The sequence below is a fragment of the Artibeus jamaicensis genome, unplaced genomic scaffold, assembly GCF_021234435.1.
Source record: "Artibeus jamaicensis isolate MK-2021 breed Jamaican fruit bat unplaced genomic scaffold, CSHL_Jam_final contig_1132, whole genome shotgun sequence".
In the NCBI taxonomy this organism is placed as follows: Eukaryota; Metazoa; Chordata; class Mammalia; order Chiroptera; family Phyllostomidae; genus Artibeus; species Artibeus jamaicensis.
In genome coordinates this window covers 8,678,449-8,693,515 of record NW_026521221.1, presented here as the reverse complement: position 1 = coordinate 8,693,515, position 15,067 = coordinate 8,678,449, and the positions used below count along the sequence as shown (strand labels likewise).

General features: G+C 40.3%; 1 protein-coding gene across 3 annotated transcripts in view; it reads right to left on the bottom strand.

The window, feature by feature from the left end:
• Positions 1-13,696, bottom strand: part of SNAP23 (synaptosome associated protein 23) — a 30,089-nt gene extending 16,393 nt beyond the window's left edge. For 2 of the 3 annotated variants that reach the window (XM_053665957.1, XM_037161731.2), the window contains exon 1: positions 13,609-13,696. The gene's annotated coding sequence lies outside the window, so the exon portion shown is untranslated. The remainder of the gene's footprint in view (positions 1-13,608) is intronic. The other variant, XM_053665962.1, reaches the window with a different exon arrangement.
• Between the last annotated feature and the right edge of the window lie 1,371 nt (positions 13,697-15,067).

Sequence of the window (15,067 nt, the reverse complement as noted above, 5' to 3'; positions counted from 1 at the left end):
TTGTAGAATAGTCTTCGATAAAACAAGAAATGACAAAATTACATTCCCAGATAGGAAGGCATAATCCTTAGAGCCCTGTTTAAAATTATCATAACTCTTCATTCATTGTTGTTGTTTTAAAAGATCAATTCTCTTTACTTATATTTTATTAATTATGCTATTACAGTTGTCCCAATTTTTCATGCTTTGCCCCCCTCCACCCAGCACCCCCTAGTCCCTCAGGCAATCCTCACAGCATTGTTAAGGTACATGGGTCATGCCTTTAAGTTCTTTGGCTACTCCATTTCCTGTACTATACTTCACATCCCCGAGGCTATTCTGCAGCTAACTACTAGTACTTAATCCCTTCACCTCTTCACCCGTTTGCCCACACCCCCTCCCATCTGGCAACCATTAAAATATTCTCTGTATGCATGATTCTGTCTCTTGGCTTTTTTTTGTTTGTTTTTTAGATTCAGTTATTAGTAGTTATGTATTTATTGCCACTTTCTTATTTATAGTTTTGATCTTTTTCTTAAGTAAGTCCCTTTAACATTTCATTTAATGGTTTGGTGATGATTAACTCCTTTAGCTTTTTCTTATCTGGGAAGCTACTGCCCTTTGATTCTAAATGGTATCTCTGCTGGGTAGAACAATCTGGGCTATAGGTCTCTGCTTTTCATGACTTTGAATATGTCTTGTCAATCCCTACTAGCCTGCAAAGTTTCTTTTGTGAAATCAGCTGACAGTCTTATGGGAACTTCCTTGTAGGTAATTGCTTTTGTCTTTCCGCTTTTAAGATTCTTTCTTTATCTTTAGCCTTTGGCATTTTTAATATGATGTGTCTTGGAGTGGGCCTCCTTGTATCCATCTTGTTTGGGACTGTCTGTGCTTCCTGGACCTGTATGTCTATTTCCTTCACCCAATTAGGGAAGTTTTCTTTCATTATTTTTTTCAAATAAGTTTTCAATTTTTTGTTCTCTTCTCCTTCTGGCTCCCTACGATGGGAATGTTGGAACACTTGGAATTTGTCCCAGAGGTTGCTTACACTACCCTCACTTTTTTAAATTCTTTCTTCTCACTGTTCTCATTGGTTGTTTTTTGCTTCCCTATGTTCTGAGTCATTGATTTGATTCTCAGCTTCATCCACTCTACTTTTATGTCCCTGTAAGTTGTTCTTTATTTCAATTAGCATATCCTTTGTTTCTGACTGGATCCTTTTTATACTGCCAATTTCTTCACTATGTTCCTTAAGTATCCTTTATAACCAGTGTTTTGAACTCTGCATCTGATAGACTGCTTATCTCATCTCCATTTTGTTTGGTTCTTTTTCTGGAGTTTTGATTTGTTCTTTAATTTGGGCCATGTGTTTTGCTCATTTTTGGAGCCTCCCTGTGTTTGCTTCTATGTATTAGGTAGAGCTGCTATGACTCCATCTTGGTAGTGTGGCCTAATGTAGTAGGTGTCCTATAGGGTCCAGTGGCACAACCTCCCCTATCCCCCAAGCTAGGTACTTGAGGTGTGCCCTTCATGTGGGCTGAGTATTCCCTCCTTTTGTAGTTGAGCATTGATTGCTGTTGGCAGGTCAATGGGAAGGATGTAACCAGGCCCATCACCTGCAAGGACTGGCTGTGACCACTGACGACCAACCTCCAGTCTCTGTGGACAATCAGCTGGGCAGTGGGTGGTAATGCTCTGACATGGTCTGTAGCTTTCCATGGTGCACAGGCTCTGGGGTTTCCTGGGTGATGCAGATCAAGGGCAGCCCCCACCTGTGTTTTGCCCAGGGATGCCCTTCCTGAGCTGTAAAGCAATCTGATGTGGCTACTTGTGCTGGACTTGGAGATTCCCAGGCAAAGTTAAACTGTGAATCTAGGCTGGTTACTCCTAGTGCCAGGTCTGGGGCCACTTAGCTGTGAGTTTATGAGACTGGCTGTTGCTTGTTTGATAGGATTTAGGAAGTTGTGAAGCTTGAGTCAAGACCAGCCATTCATACAGAAAAGTCACAGTTACCAGCTTGGGTAAAATGGGGTCTTAAGGGGTTCTCCAGGGTGGGGCAAACAGTGTTAGCCAGGTTGATGGAGTCTCAGATGTGGCACCTGCCTGCTGGATCTGTGGCCCTGTGTGGTGGAAAAGGCCCAGAAAAGGGACAATGGCCTTTGCCAATTTTTCTGTCTGGGAGAAAGCTGTTCCCCAGTTCCTGCCTTGATGCCAGACACTTTAGTTCCTTCCTATATGCCTCTGGCGCCTTTCAAGCTGCTACCCTGGTGCTGGAGCTCACAGGGAATAAGTCTCAGTGTATCTTTGTTTGGATTCTTTAAGGGGAATTGCTTGGGACTCCCGAAGTTCCTACTACCGACTCAATCCCCGCTGTTTTTTGCAGCCAAAAGTTATAGGGTCTTATCTTCCTTGCACTGGAACCCCAGGCTGGGGGGCCTGGTGTGGGGCTGAGACTCTTCACTCCCAAGATATTCCTCCTGAATTTTTATTCCCCACACGTGGATGTGGGACCAGTGTGTTCCACATCTCTGCTCCCCACATCCCACAATGGGTGTGGTTTCTTTAATTTTGTAGTTGTCGAACTTCCATTTAACTCAATCTCCGACAGTTCTGAGTGATGGTTGTTCTCTATTTAGTTGTGATTTTATTGTGGCTGTGGGAGGAGATGAGCTGTGTTTACCTGTGCTGCCATCTTGACCTCAGGTCTACTTATTTATTTTTATTTACTCAGACAAAGAGAAGGGGTAGCAGGAGAGGAGGTAAAGGGGAGAGGTGGTAAGGGGATGAGGCAGGAGCAGGGAGACAGAGACAGACGTTGATTTGTTGTCCCACCTATTTAAGCACTCGTTGGTTGATTCTTATATGTGCACTGACCAGGGGTGCAACCTTGGCATATCAGGACGATGCTCCAACCAACTGAGCTACCAGGCCAGGACACATTTTGGTATTTTAAAGTTTAATTAAGATTTTGAGCCTTGATTAAAGCTGTTAATCCTCATGAAAAGTAATAATATTAATTATCATTATTGCAAAAAGATGCAAATTTAATTTCATACCTTACTAACCATAGTAGGACTGTGGACCTGGCAAAAGGTTCATATTCTAGGATGTATAATCAAGATATAGAGGCCTTTCTTGAATTAAGAACTGATCATTCATTAGATATAATCATAAATAGATGCTTCAGTACTTTGCTAACTGTTTATGAGCCTTTAGCTTCAACACACACATGTTCATGCTACAGTTTCTCTTTCATCCACCTCTTTTAGTTACAATTATGAAAAAGACTGTTGCTTTTGAACCTTTTCATCTTGATTTTTTATAACCTTTCCTTTCTGTAATACCCCCATCTCCTACCCAGACAGCCTTGTGCTTCTCCATCACCTCCCAGAGCCCCAACAAGATACCTTTCAAAGCTTGCACTTCCCAGGCAGTATGCTCCAAAGTTATCCATCTCTCACATACCAACAAAGCAGGAAGTGATCAGAAAAATAAGACACATTAATCAATTAGTGTCTGGGAAGGCCACCCCTGGTCAGGTTTTCCAATATCCCATGGGTAGAAAGCCATTTTGGGAGTAAGTAAGCCCAGATCTTTCAAATTATATAAGTTAGTGATTCTACTCCTAGAAGTGATTTTTGCCAATTACAAGTCAATATCTGCTATCTTCCTATTAAAAATGAGCAAAACTCCATGTGGGTTCAAAGATAGGCTTGGATGCAAAACTGATCTCCATCAAACTTGAAGATTCCAAGAGTCCTGCTTTCTAATTATCAAAGAAAAAAAAAAGAGCTAAGCATCTGAGAGGCGGATGTGAACTGTCACTACTGGCATGGCAACGAGATTATTTTGAAGGACACACCCTTCTGGTGAACCCAAAAGTGCTTCCCAGTACTTTTTTTCCTCCCTGAGCAGATTATACACTCAACAGGAAACAGACTTCTATAAAGCTCTCACATGTATGGCAGGCTGACATCAGCACACAGGCTTCCTAAGACTTCTCTACTCTGGATTCTTAAGGGTGTCGAGCACATGATTATAGTAAATGGGAATCAAAGAGACAAAGCAGAATTGTAAGAGGAAGGACAAAAAGAGACAAAGCATACTTTGTCATTATTAGCCTCTGCTAAAGTGCTCATAAGTGTCAGGCAGGGTACAATCTAGAATTAGCTACATAGCTTTGTTGGCAGAGAGAACAGCACCAGGTGTTGTACTAGTGGAGTTGCAGCAGGACGGTAAGAAGTTAAGAAAATTCCTGGAAGTGGAATAGGGAAACAGAGGCAAGAAAACTAAACAAGGCCAAGCAATTTTAATAACTTACAGCCAGTTAGTGAATTAGAATACTTTATCTTCCATAACCAAGGACACTTAAGAGCAAATGGTTTATACCTCTCCTTCCTAATCAGAGAATATATATCTTAAATCAGCCTAGTCAGGGAAAACAGAGAACACAGACCCAACTAGTGCCATTTATGCCACGTAAACCCGAGGACAGATGAAGTCAGAAGAACAAATAACAAAAACCCCATCAGAGTAAGGCAGACCCGAGATAAAAGTAAAATAGACCAAAGAATAATCCCCAAATCCCATATATGCTCATTTGGAAAGCTGATGAATATTCTGCTAAAACCCTCCCCTAAGATTCTCATTGGCAGATGAAAAATAAAACCCTCGAAACAAAGGACATCAGTGTGGACCCACTCTAGAGCTTGCCCTGCCCATACCCCTCTTCTTGGGCATAAACATTTCACTTCCTCTTAAACTCTAAGGGTAGCCACAAGACTCGCAACCAGGAAGGCAGTGGGTGGCAGCAGCTCTTCCCAGGCTTATCCCCTGATCCTGCCTCCCAGGCCCCCTTTGCTCTGACTTCCCCATGAGCTAACTGCTGGCGGGCCTTGGCTCACTTCTTTCTTACAAAGTTCCTAGGAGCCACAGCAGAGCACCACCGAGGCTCTCCCTCTTCTATTGCTTCTTCTACCCGAAGTCCTTCCTTTGTTTCGCTGTTCCCAGCTTTAATAAATGTACCATCAAAATCACCTGGACTCCTGCTGCGAAATCTTTCCTACACTAAGTTAAGAACCCACACACTACAGCCAGCCTGAGGCAGACCTGCTCTGGGCTGGTCCCTGTCGGATAACAGAGTCAGACGACACCTCGGTTTGGCAACTTCAGTACTTCCTTTCTGGCTAAGAAAGAATTCAGAGATGAGACTCAAACTATAAAAGAAAGTTTATTTAGAAAGTTTGAGAAGTAGAAGTGAGTAGTAGAAGAAATGCACTCAGGAAACAAGTTACAGAGGCAAAAGAAGGGGCCCTTGGAGCTTAGGAGAGACAAGGATAAAAGTAACACAGCTGGGAGAAAGAAAAGGGGGACAGTGGGTCCTCTGTCCTAAAGGCTTTCTAAGGTGGAGATTTTAGGGGTGGTCCTAGAGGGAATCCTAATAGAATATTCATCAACATCCCAAGTGTGTCCCTTCAGGGTCCTGGTCTCCACGTATTGGTTTGCACAGGGACAGAGGCTCATTAGTCAGTGCACCTGGTTCTGAGGTACATCTTGGAGATGCTTGTCTGGTTTTGCTGCTTTTCTCAGCCTGGAGCTGAAACACAACTGAGGCCTAGATGTATTTGACATGAGTCAAATACATCTAGAGCTTAATGCTTCAGGGTTATTTCTCTGGCCCTCTCTTTCATTCCCCCTCCAAGGGGCTCTAATACACATGACCAGTAATACGCCTAGGAAGAAAAGGTCAGGGGAGGGTCCAAGCCACATGACTAGGGATATGAAAAGTAAGGCAGTCTAAACCACATGACACATGACCAGTGAAATGCCAGTGGAGAAAAGGTTACCCTGGGGGGCCAGGTCCTTGTTTTCCCAGTTTTGCCTGTTGCTAGGCATCCGGGGCTTTCCACCCCGGTGACCTTCTGTACCCAGCCCTCCTTGTTCTGCTCATGTCTGTCTGCCTACCATAGCTCAACTCTCATTTATTATTATCTCCAGTAGTTCTTCTCAGGAAAGGGAAGAACTGCAGTCAGGAAAGGGCTACCCAGAATGGTGGGAGTAAAGAGAATTAGGGGAAGGAGAGGGGGAGGAAAACAAAATACCACCTGACATGAAGATCCCATTAAACTCACTTCTCTCAGATATAAACTGACAGATTAAATATGTGTCATTTTTCCAGTGCTCTGGGGACTTAATATACTATGCTAATCGTGTGCCTTTGAGAAGAAAATAATTTTCCTCAGAGCTTTTGTACCTTAACTCCTTTATTATGGTCCATTTGGGCTTACCAGAAGATTCCTAATTTATTCTAAACTTCTTTTCTATTATAATGCTTGGGCGGAGTGAAGAGGAAGAAATGTTCATTGAATACCTACTTTATGTCATACACTCTTACTATATATTTATATAGTACATCATTATATCTGTTATACCATTTTATAGATGGGAAATGAAGGCTCAGTTTAAGTAATTTTCCCAGAGTGACTGAGGTAGTAAAGAGCAGACTCAATATTCAAGTTTGAATCTATTCTGAAACCAAGGATGACTCATGGTCTTGTAAAAAGTCTTACTGTTGGATGCACCTACCCTTAGCAAATATAAGATGATGTAAGAAGTGCTGAGCCCCGGCTGGGTGGTTCAGTTGGTTGTGGTATTGTCCCATACACCAAAAAGGTTGTGGGTTTGATTCCCGGTCAGGGCACATATCTAGATTGTGGGTTCAATCCCCAGTCTGGCATGTATGAGAGACAACCGATCAATGTTTCTCTTGCATGGATATTGCTCCTCTCCCTTCCCCTCTCTCTCTAAAAAGCAATAAACACATCCTCAGGGGAGGATTAAAAAATATTAGGAAGTACTGAATATCAGAAAATAGGCTATGCATCTTTCCTGATGCCTTGTTAATAAAACCATGAGATGGTAGGAGACTTGACCAGGGGTGGTGAACATACAACACAATACACATATGATGTGTTACAGAATTGTACGCCTGAAACCTATATAGTTTTATTAACCAATATCACCCCAATAAATTCAATAAAAAATAAAAGAACCATGAAATCTGATCTGTTCCAGACGCAAAGGCAGTTAAATGGAAGGACTAGAAAGACCAAAGTAATCAGTTTTCAGCTGTTTTATAATCATTTAGACCTGAGACTATCTACATTAATTTAGAAAATAAAAATACTATTGTAAACTTATTGTAAACACAGATTGTACTCAAATCTTTTTTAAAAAATTTATTGTTCGATTTTAGAGAGAGGAATGGAGAGAGGAAGGGGGAGGGAACGAAACATTAATCTGTTGTTTCACTTATCGGTGCATTCACTGGTTGACTCTTACAAGTGCCCTAAGCGGGGAAGGAACCAGCAACCCAGGCATGTTGGATACACTCTAACCAACTGAGCCACCTGGCCAGGGCTGTACTTGGATCTGAAAGTGTTCTTCCTGAAGAAGGAAGGAGATGAAAAACTCTAAAAGATAAAAAATGTTGCAATCTCCAAATGATACAATTAATATTGATATAAATATTATTTTTTCTAGCCTCCAGGATATCTGTGGGCATTTCAGTTCTCATGTCTATAAAGTTTTCTTGACCAGTACTTAAAAAATAAAATGCCAATTTTTAAAAAACTTTCAAAAATAATGCAATATATAGAAGAAAATTTTAAATATTCCTACTCTGGCCATTTCCCACTCTAAGCAATCTAGAAGAAAATCACTAATACAGACAAAAATGTTAGTCCCAGTATTATTTATAATGTTAAAAAATATTGATATGATCTAAATAACCAATGATAGGTGATTTGACTGAGTAATTTACAGCATTTATGACAGAATATTATTCAGCCAGTAAACATTAGTTTAAGATTTAATATTCTTCCATATTTAATTTTAACCAAATGATAAAAATAGTTCTACAACAGCAATAAATAGCAGTTCCCCTGCCCCCCTTCCTGTCCCAAACCAATTCCTGCTCCCAGGACCCCAGAGGCAACATTTTCAATAGGACTAGTTGTTTTAGTGTTTAATCTCACATTTTAAAATCATATACTTACAGCATTTTTATTTTGATATTTTTAATTACGGATCTCATCCACTGACTTTCTACACTAAGGTATTTAGCTCTTGTATCACCCAACCCCCTAGTTTTTACATTGTTCCTGACTAGATGGATAATTAAATTCTTGGTTGGAAATCAGAAGCGGCGAAGGCATCTGTTTAACTGTGGCTATCCCAGTCAAATGTAGACGGCCATAAAATCCTCCCCTCCAAGAATATTTTATTAATCCCAAAGCAACAGGGTTCCATAGAACACCATTTGGAAAATACTAGCCCACAGAAATTTCTACTTAATTAACCAATCAATTATCTGGGAACAATGTTTCTATTTAATTCTCACTTCAGAATTGTCTCTGAAGAGAAATAAACCTCAGAGGTCACCCAGCTCAACTTCTTTATGCTAAGAGAATAAAATTGAACTCTTCTGGCTTTTTCTATAATACATAATCCTTACTGGTTGTGGGAAAGGGTGGGGTTGGGAGCCTTCTTCGAACAGACTTGAATGACAGCTGAGGAATAGAAAGCAGTTGTTTGCAGAGGCCTGTGGTCTTAGGAAGGCAAGCCATAGCAGAGCCCAAATGAAGAGGAAAACTACAGTTTAAGGCTGTCAGAAGAGAATGTGGTGAAAACTACCATCTACCTATAATGATCTCCTCAAGAGAGAGGTGAAATGTCATTTACACTGACAGATGAAGAACAATGAGGAGTCGGTATCTGCCCAGTCTGTAGGCTTGGCAGAAAGAAACCCTACTCCTGGAGTAAATATCCCTCTTAATTCATTCCAGACATTTTTCATGCATCTACTATCAAGTAAGGAAACATATTCTGATGTCAAGAAAACTACCCTTATTTCTTTTGAAATGTGTATTTTATGATACATTGCAGTTAGGATACAGAAAACAAAGAACTCTTCCACTGCATTCAAATATATAGTTTTCCTTTTTCATTTTTTTTTCAGTTTTCTACCTTCTCTACCAGTCTAGTCTTCTTAGCCTAAGGCTAGGGCCATATGAACTACTGCCAAGATCTAGTTGGGTTGACTATGATTTCAGTTATCAATTTTCCTGTGACTAAGTTTGCTACTTCTGGCGAGATAATTTAAAAAATTGTGTTGCAGCTTCATGTAGTGGCTAATAACATATACTCTGACAGACCTCAAATTCATCCCAGCTCTGATACCCAGGTAATATACTTAACCTATTCAAGCCTCAGTTTCCTCATTCATTAGGTTAACAGTTCTCCCTCCCAGGGTTGTTTCAGACATAAAATTAGTTAATATACATAAAGTGCTTAGTACAGTGCCTAGCACAGAGTAAAGACTCATGAAAGGACAGTTATAATGATCATGAAATGACAATTATTGAGGAACTGAGCATTTGTACTCATGTTATTTGTTATGTTCGGTATTGGCAGTGTCTAACTCCTGGTATCAGAATGTTTGAGAAGCTAATCAGAAAGCTTCCAGGTAAACTCAGAATCAGAGCCAAAATATTTGGATGAATACTTTGTTCAGGCAGGTGAAGCCTTGCCAATCATGCCTACCTCACCTTTGCATCTCGTGCCGTGAGTTAATGACATACAAGTGTATGCACAATACACCTAAGCAGCTCTTTTCTGAAGACTCTAGAGATAAATAATGGCGAATGAATGGATGGAATGGAAGAAATAATTATAGAAAACAAAGGAGAAATTCAGATATATAACATTACTTTCTGGGTAAAAGAATTTAGTTTCTTTTTAGAAATATATTTTTGTTCTTAGACTCACATATAAGGAATAAAATAAGGAAGGAAAGGAGGAAGAAAAAAGGGAAATATCCACACACATACTCAAAAAGTACAGGGGCACAGATTTAGAAAATATTGTAAATAGTCTAGGTCAGGCCAAAAAGAATTCATGCTCTGGTTAGGAAATTTAATTTTTCCTGAAGGCATTTCAATAAGAGTCTTGTTTACATTAAGGCTAGTTTCCTCCTTTTACTTCCTCTTTCGAGTTTTCTTTCAACTTCCCTCTGTAGGAACAACTTTATCTATTCTTGTGTGAGGCCCCCAGACAATGCAAATGTAAGTACACCACTAAACCGTATCTATTAAACATCTTGGTTTCAAAGAGCACTGAAGCACATGATTCAAGCAAATGAGTAAGAAAGTACCACCAAAAATCATGAACCCAAAAGACCAAAATTACACTTCAGTTTCACAGAAGCACCTATCACAACTTAAAAACTAGGTGATGACCAACACCTAGTTTCCAAGTTCTGCTTAACCTTGCAACTTCCACAATTTTACTCTAAGTGACCAGAGATTAATCCTGAGAAGGCAGATCTAGATGTGATTATAATCAACTAATCAATTATACTAACCCAGTCTAAAAGAAAGACTATGAAAACAGAAAAAGGATGTGCTATCTGAAAAATAAGGAGGTTCAAGAATGCAGCATTCATTTTGCAGGGAAGAGAGACACAATCTGGCATAGTAAGTATAATATCTGCCCAGGAGACACCATGTGTGAAGTGGAGATCATTGGCAAGGCTTCACTTTGCCAGAATAAAATATTCGCCCACACCATCCAACACCAGAAGCTTTCTGGTTAGGTTCTCAAATATTCTGATACCAGGAGTAAGATGCCACAGATAGAAAGCATAAGTACTCAGGTCCCTGGAAAAGAATATCCCCCCTTAGTAGATTTAAAGAGTGGCATTCTTGTTTATATAAAAGGCAATACCATGTAGTAGTTAAGTGCCCAATATTTGGAGGCATAACAGTTTCAAATCCTCACTGTCTCTTACTTAAATTCTCTGTGATTCAGTTTTCTCATTAAGTGAAAATATAATGCTCACTTCAAATGTTGTTCATGCAAAGCATTTGGCTATCACACTGTCACATAGTGCTCAATAAAGCTATTATAATTTTTCATAATATTATTATTTTTGATGATAGTGAAAATCCAAGCACGATCAACTCTAAAAAATTGTGATTTTTAGACTATCAAAGAAGTACCACATGTAAGGCCTCAACAGTCATGCAAGAACTTAACGCACATACAAGTGGGGCAGGATGACTTTAAAAGGCAGGCAGGAGCCAAGTTATAAAGGGGTTTGTATACTATAATAAGTTTGGATTTGATTTTATAAGCATCAGGGAGCCATCTAAAGGTAATCTCAACTGTTAAAACATTGTTTAAATAATTTTAAAACAAACTTTAAATCCAAGTTATAGAACTCACAAAATCAACAAGATAAGGGAATTCCAGAAAAATACAGTGATCAGTGGATTTAAATATTTTAGTAGCAACACAACCTAAATTAAAATCAAAACCAAAATATCAGTGAACTTAAATGAGTGCACCACCTCCACCCTTAAAATTACACAGTAAATGCTGTTTCCTGGCTCCACAATCCTCTTCCTCCAATTGTTGGAAGCACTGGATCCATCTGTTTCAAGCCACTACCCACCACAACAAAAAAAATACCAGTCCTTGTCATCTCTCCTCTGTCAATCTACAGAACTGGAAACAAAATTATGGCACTAGAATAAAAAAGTTCAGCACTCCTGGACTCAACCAACATCATACGTTATAAACATTAACTTACACACATACATAACACAGAGTACAAACACAGCTAAAAAATAGGTTTCCAGAATGTTTAAGACATAGGAATCACAGAAGGAAAAAGAAAGCGCCTTAATCAAAAGAAACAAACAAACAAACAAAAAAGGCAGCTGATTTAAAAAAAGTCTCAAAGAGTAAATATCCTTTTCTCCTTTTGCTATTCCAATCTATTTTCCCCTGATGAAATCAAATAGGTAAATTTGCTAGAACTGTGTCTATTTGAATCTGCTAAAAATGAATAGATTAGGTCCCAAAGCTGTCTTTTCCAAAGTGCAGAGCAAGAATAAGATATGGTTTTAGCTGTTATATAAACTAAAGTTGTATATTTAATATTTGCATATTTATTAGAAAGGTATAAAATAAATCTAATCTGTGACTTCACAGGTTATCACTTTGAAAGAGGGTAATTTTTTCAAAGTCCATTAAAATATGAAGTGAAATAATAACACAGATACTCTTCTAAAAGACATTATTTTATGATGGTGCTATGCGGTTCATGATAAATCAAGTACTGACAGCTGTCTCATGAGGAACAGGGCCTGTTTTCTCTGTTCACTTGTTTGTTTGCTTTTTTCTTGGTTCAATGTTGTGTTTTGAATGGTTAGAAAATATGTGACCTTTACTTGAGTGACCTTGATACTATGCTTAAGTTCATTTAGAATAAAATCAACAAACACTTAAGACGCATACAGAAATTCTGTTGCTTATAGGAAAGAGTGTACTATAGTTAAGAAAATAAGGGCACAATAAGTTATCCCTATTCTGAAACTAAGATAACAGCAATTTTCTAGTGCATATCCACATACAAGCACCTAAAAAAGGAACACCCTAGAAACACTGATAAATATTATTTATTCTCATATGATCCATCAAATGGGCATGGTAATGTGAAAAGAGGTGTTTCTCCTTATATTTGCTAATATTTTCATAAATATGTTCTTTTTCCATTATGTTACCAAAAGAATGAATGACAAGTGATCATCGGATTGAAGCTTAAGGCATCAATTTTGCTGGAGGCAGGAATATTAATGTAAAAAAATAGTACGAGGTATCTGAAGATTAAATTTCAAAGTATTCTACCTAATGATGTCTCATGAACTTCAAATATGGTTATCCAGGCTGAGCAAGAACTTAGGAGAACCACTTCCATCTGGCTATTTCTGCAGAATTTTACTGGGATTTGTGAAAACTAGTCTTAAGGGCACCAGGACAGATGAAGTAATAGCCTTCTTAATTCTCGAAATACCTGCTAGTAAGAAGCGATATTATTTTCACAAGTTTGAGGGAACACTGTCAGAACTGCCAGTATCCCCTCTCCCAATAGCCCCCCACAAAAGACATGACAAATATTAAAGTAATATTCCCCTCTCATCTTATTTTTCCCAACTTTAGTGTCTATCGATTTCCTCTATCCTCACCCTTCCCTTACTAACACTGTGGTGACTAATGACAATAAGAAGGGCGAGGTGAAAACAGTACTTTCCAGTACTTCCCCGGCCCTCCACTACTCCATCCCCTAATTAAGAAATTCGTTTTATCGATCCTTTTTTCCGTAAGTCTGCAGTAAAAAGGCGAGGTAAGAATGGCCTTTCCGAGACAGCATGGAATCTTTAATGCCACGAAACTCAGAGACCTTCAAACAACCAGTACAGAGTTTTCTGATCACTATAGTCAGGGGAATGGTTGGTGAGGGAGTGGCAGCTTACGTAGCTCGGTTCAAGGAAGGGGCCAAAGAACCACCATCCCGCCACCTCCCTCCGCCAACCAGTCCCTTGACAGTCTCCTAGCGCCTCGCATCCTCGTTCAGGGCCCGACTTGCCCAGTCCGGGTCAGAACGTCCCCTCTTCCCCTAAAGCCGGACACCGCCAACTTTTCAGCCATCACGTATACTTCTTCTTGGGGCACGATCCCAATTTTCACCCAGTCAGCTCCCTCAGCCCACTCCTGGAGACTCACCAAGCAATTCCGGTCACTCCTCTCTGACCACAGTAGCTCGGACACCGCCAGACTCTGAGCTGCGCCTTTCCTGCGCCTGCGCGCGCCAGAGTCGGGCGCCTGCGCACTTCCCTGGTGCCGCGGGCGTGGACACACCCCTGAAGCTGCAGCCAATCACGGTGCAGGGGGTTTAAATATCCCTGCCACGCAGGCGGAGAGCTTGGGGACTCACCAGTTAACGGGATAGTTGGACTCTTGCCGGCAGATGGGAGGTTTTCGTGCAGCAAACGCTTAGTGAGGGCAAACCGTGTGCCAGGCACTGTGCGAGATGAACGCTGCGGAAAGAAGGCGAATGGAATGCCTTCCCTGCCCTCCAGGATCTTTCGATCTATCTAGACTCGAAGATGTATACAAATTACATTGGATGGAATACAGTGTGTGGCATATAGAAAATCCGAGATATCGTTGGCACACAATGAACAAAGCACCTTATTTTGAAGGGTGTCTGGAAGGGTTCGCAGAGGAAATGACTTTTGAATCTTGAAGGATAGTGTTCCCCAGGAAGTTGGGGAGGGAGGGAGATATAGACTTGTAGACTGTTCATTGGGCACAGCTTATGCCAAGAAAAACATAGAGCCTTCTGGAAATTCTTTGTAGTTCGTCCTGTTTAGAGGTTTAGAGCTCATCATATATCTCTGGGTGAAGAAGGGAATACATTTTTTAAAGTTGGTTATGGCTATGGCGTTGATCGGTGTGGCTCAGGTGGTTGCGTCCTCCTGGTTAGGGCACATACATACTTAGTGGCGGGTTCGATCCCGGTCAGGGTGCGTAGTGAGGCAACCAACCAATGTTTCTCTCTCACCTTGACATTACTCTCTCACATCTCTCTCTCCCTTCCTCTCTCTCAAAAAACAATGTCCTCAGGTGAGGATTAAAAACAATTGTTTTTCAAGTTGGCCATGGCTAGATCTAGGAAGGTCTTGCATGTTTGGACTAGTGAGACTGTACTTTATACTGTGACCACTGAAAACCATTGAAGGGTTTTAAGCAGGTGTAGGAATCCTTCCAAGCACCTCTAAGAATGGAGGACCGTGTTGGTAATTGTGAGAGGGAGGGGGGGTTCAAAGGAGTGGTATACTCCCAGGGGGTCAAGAAAGATGAAGCCTGAGAAATTATCTTTTGAAGGTCATTAGTGATCTTAATGACAGCTGTGTGGTAGAATGATGTGGTGGCACCATGAGGTTGAAAGATAGACTGCAGTAGTTTGAAGAGAGGAGATGCAGAAATGGGGGCAAGTCATAGAATGCTTTTGGAAAGTTTGGCCTTGAGAGGAGGGAGGAAGAGGATGACAAGAAGTCAAATATTTTTGTTTATTTTATTTTAGTATTTTAGTTTTGATAGAATTAAAACAGAAAAAACTTAAGTATGATAGGGAAGATACAGGTGAGGAAATATAGCTGAACAAAGAGAGTAAGAAGGG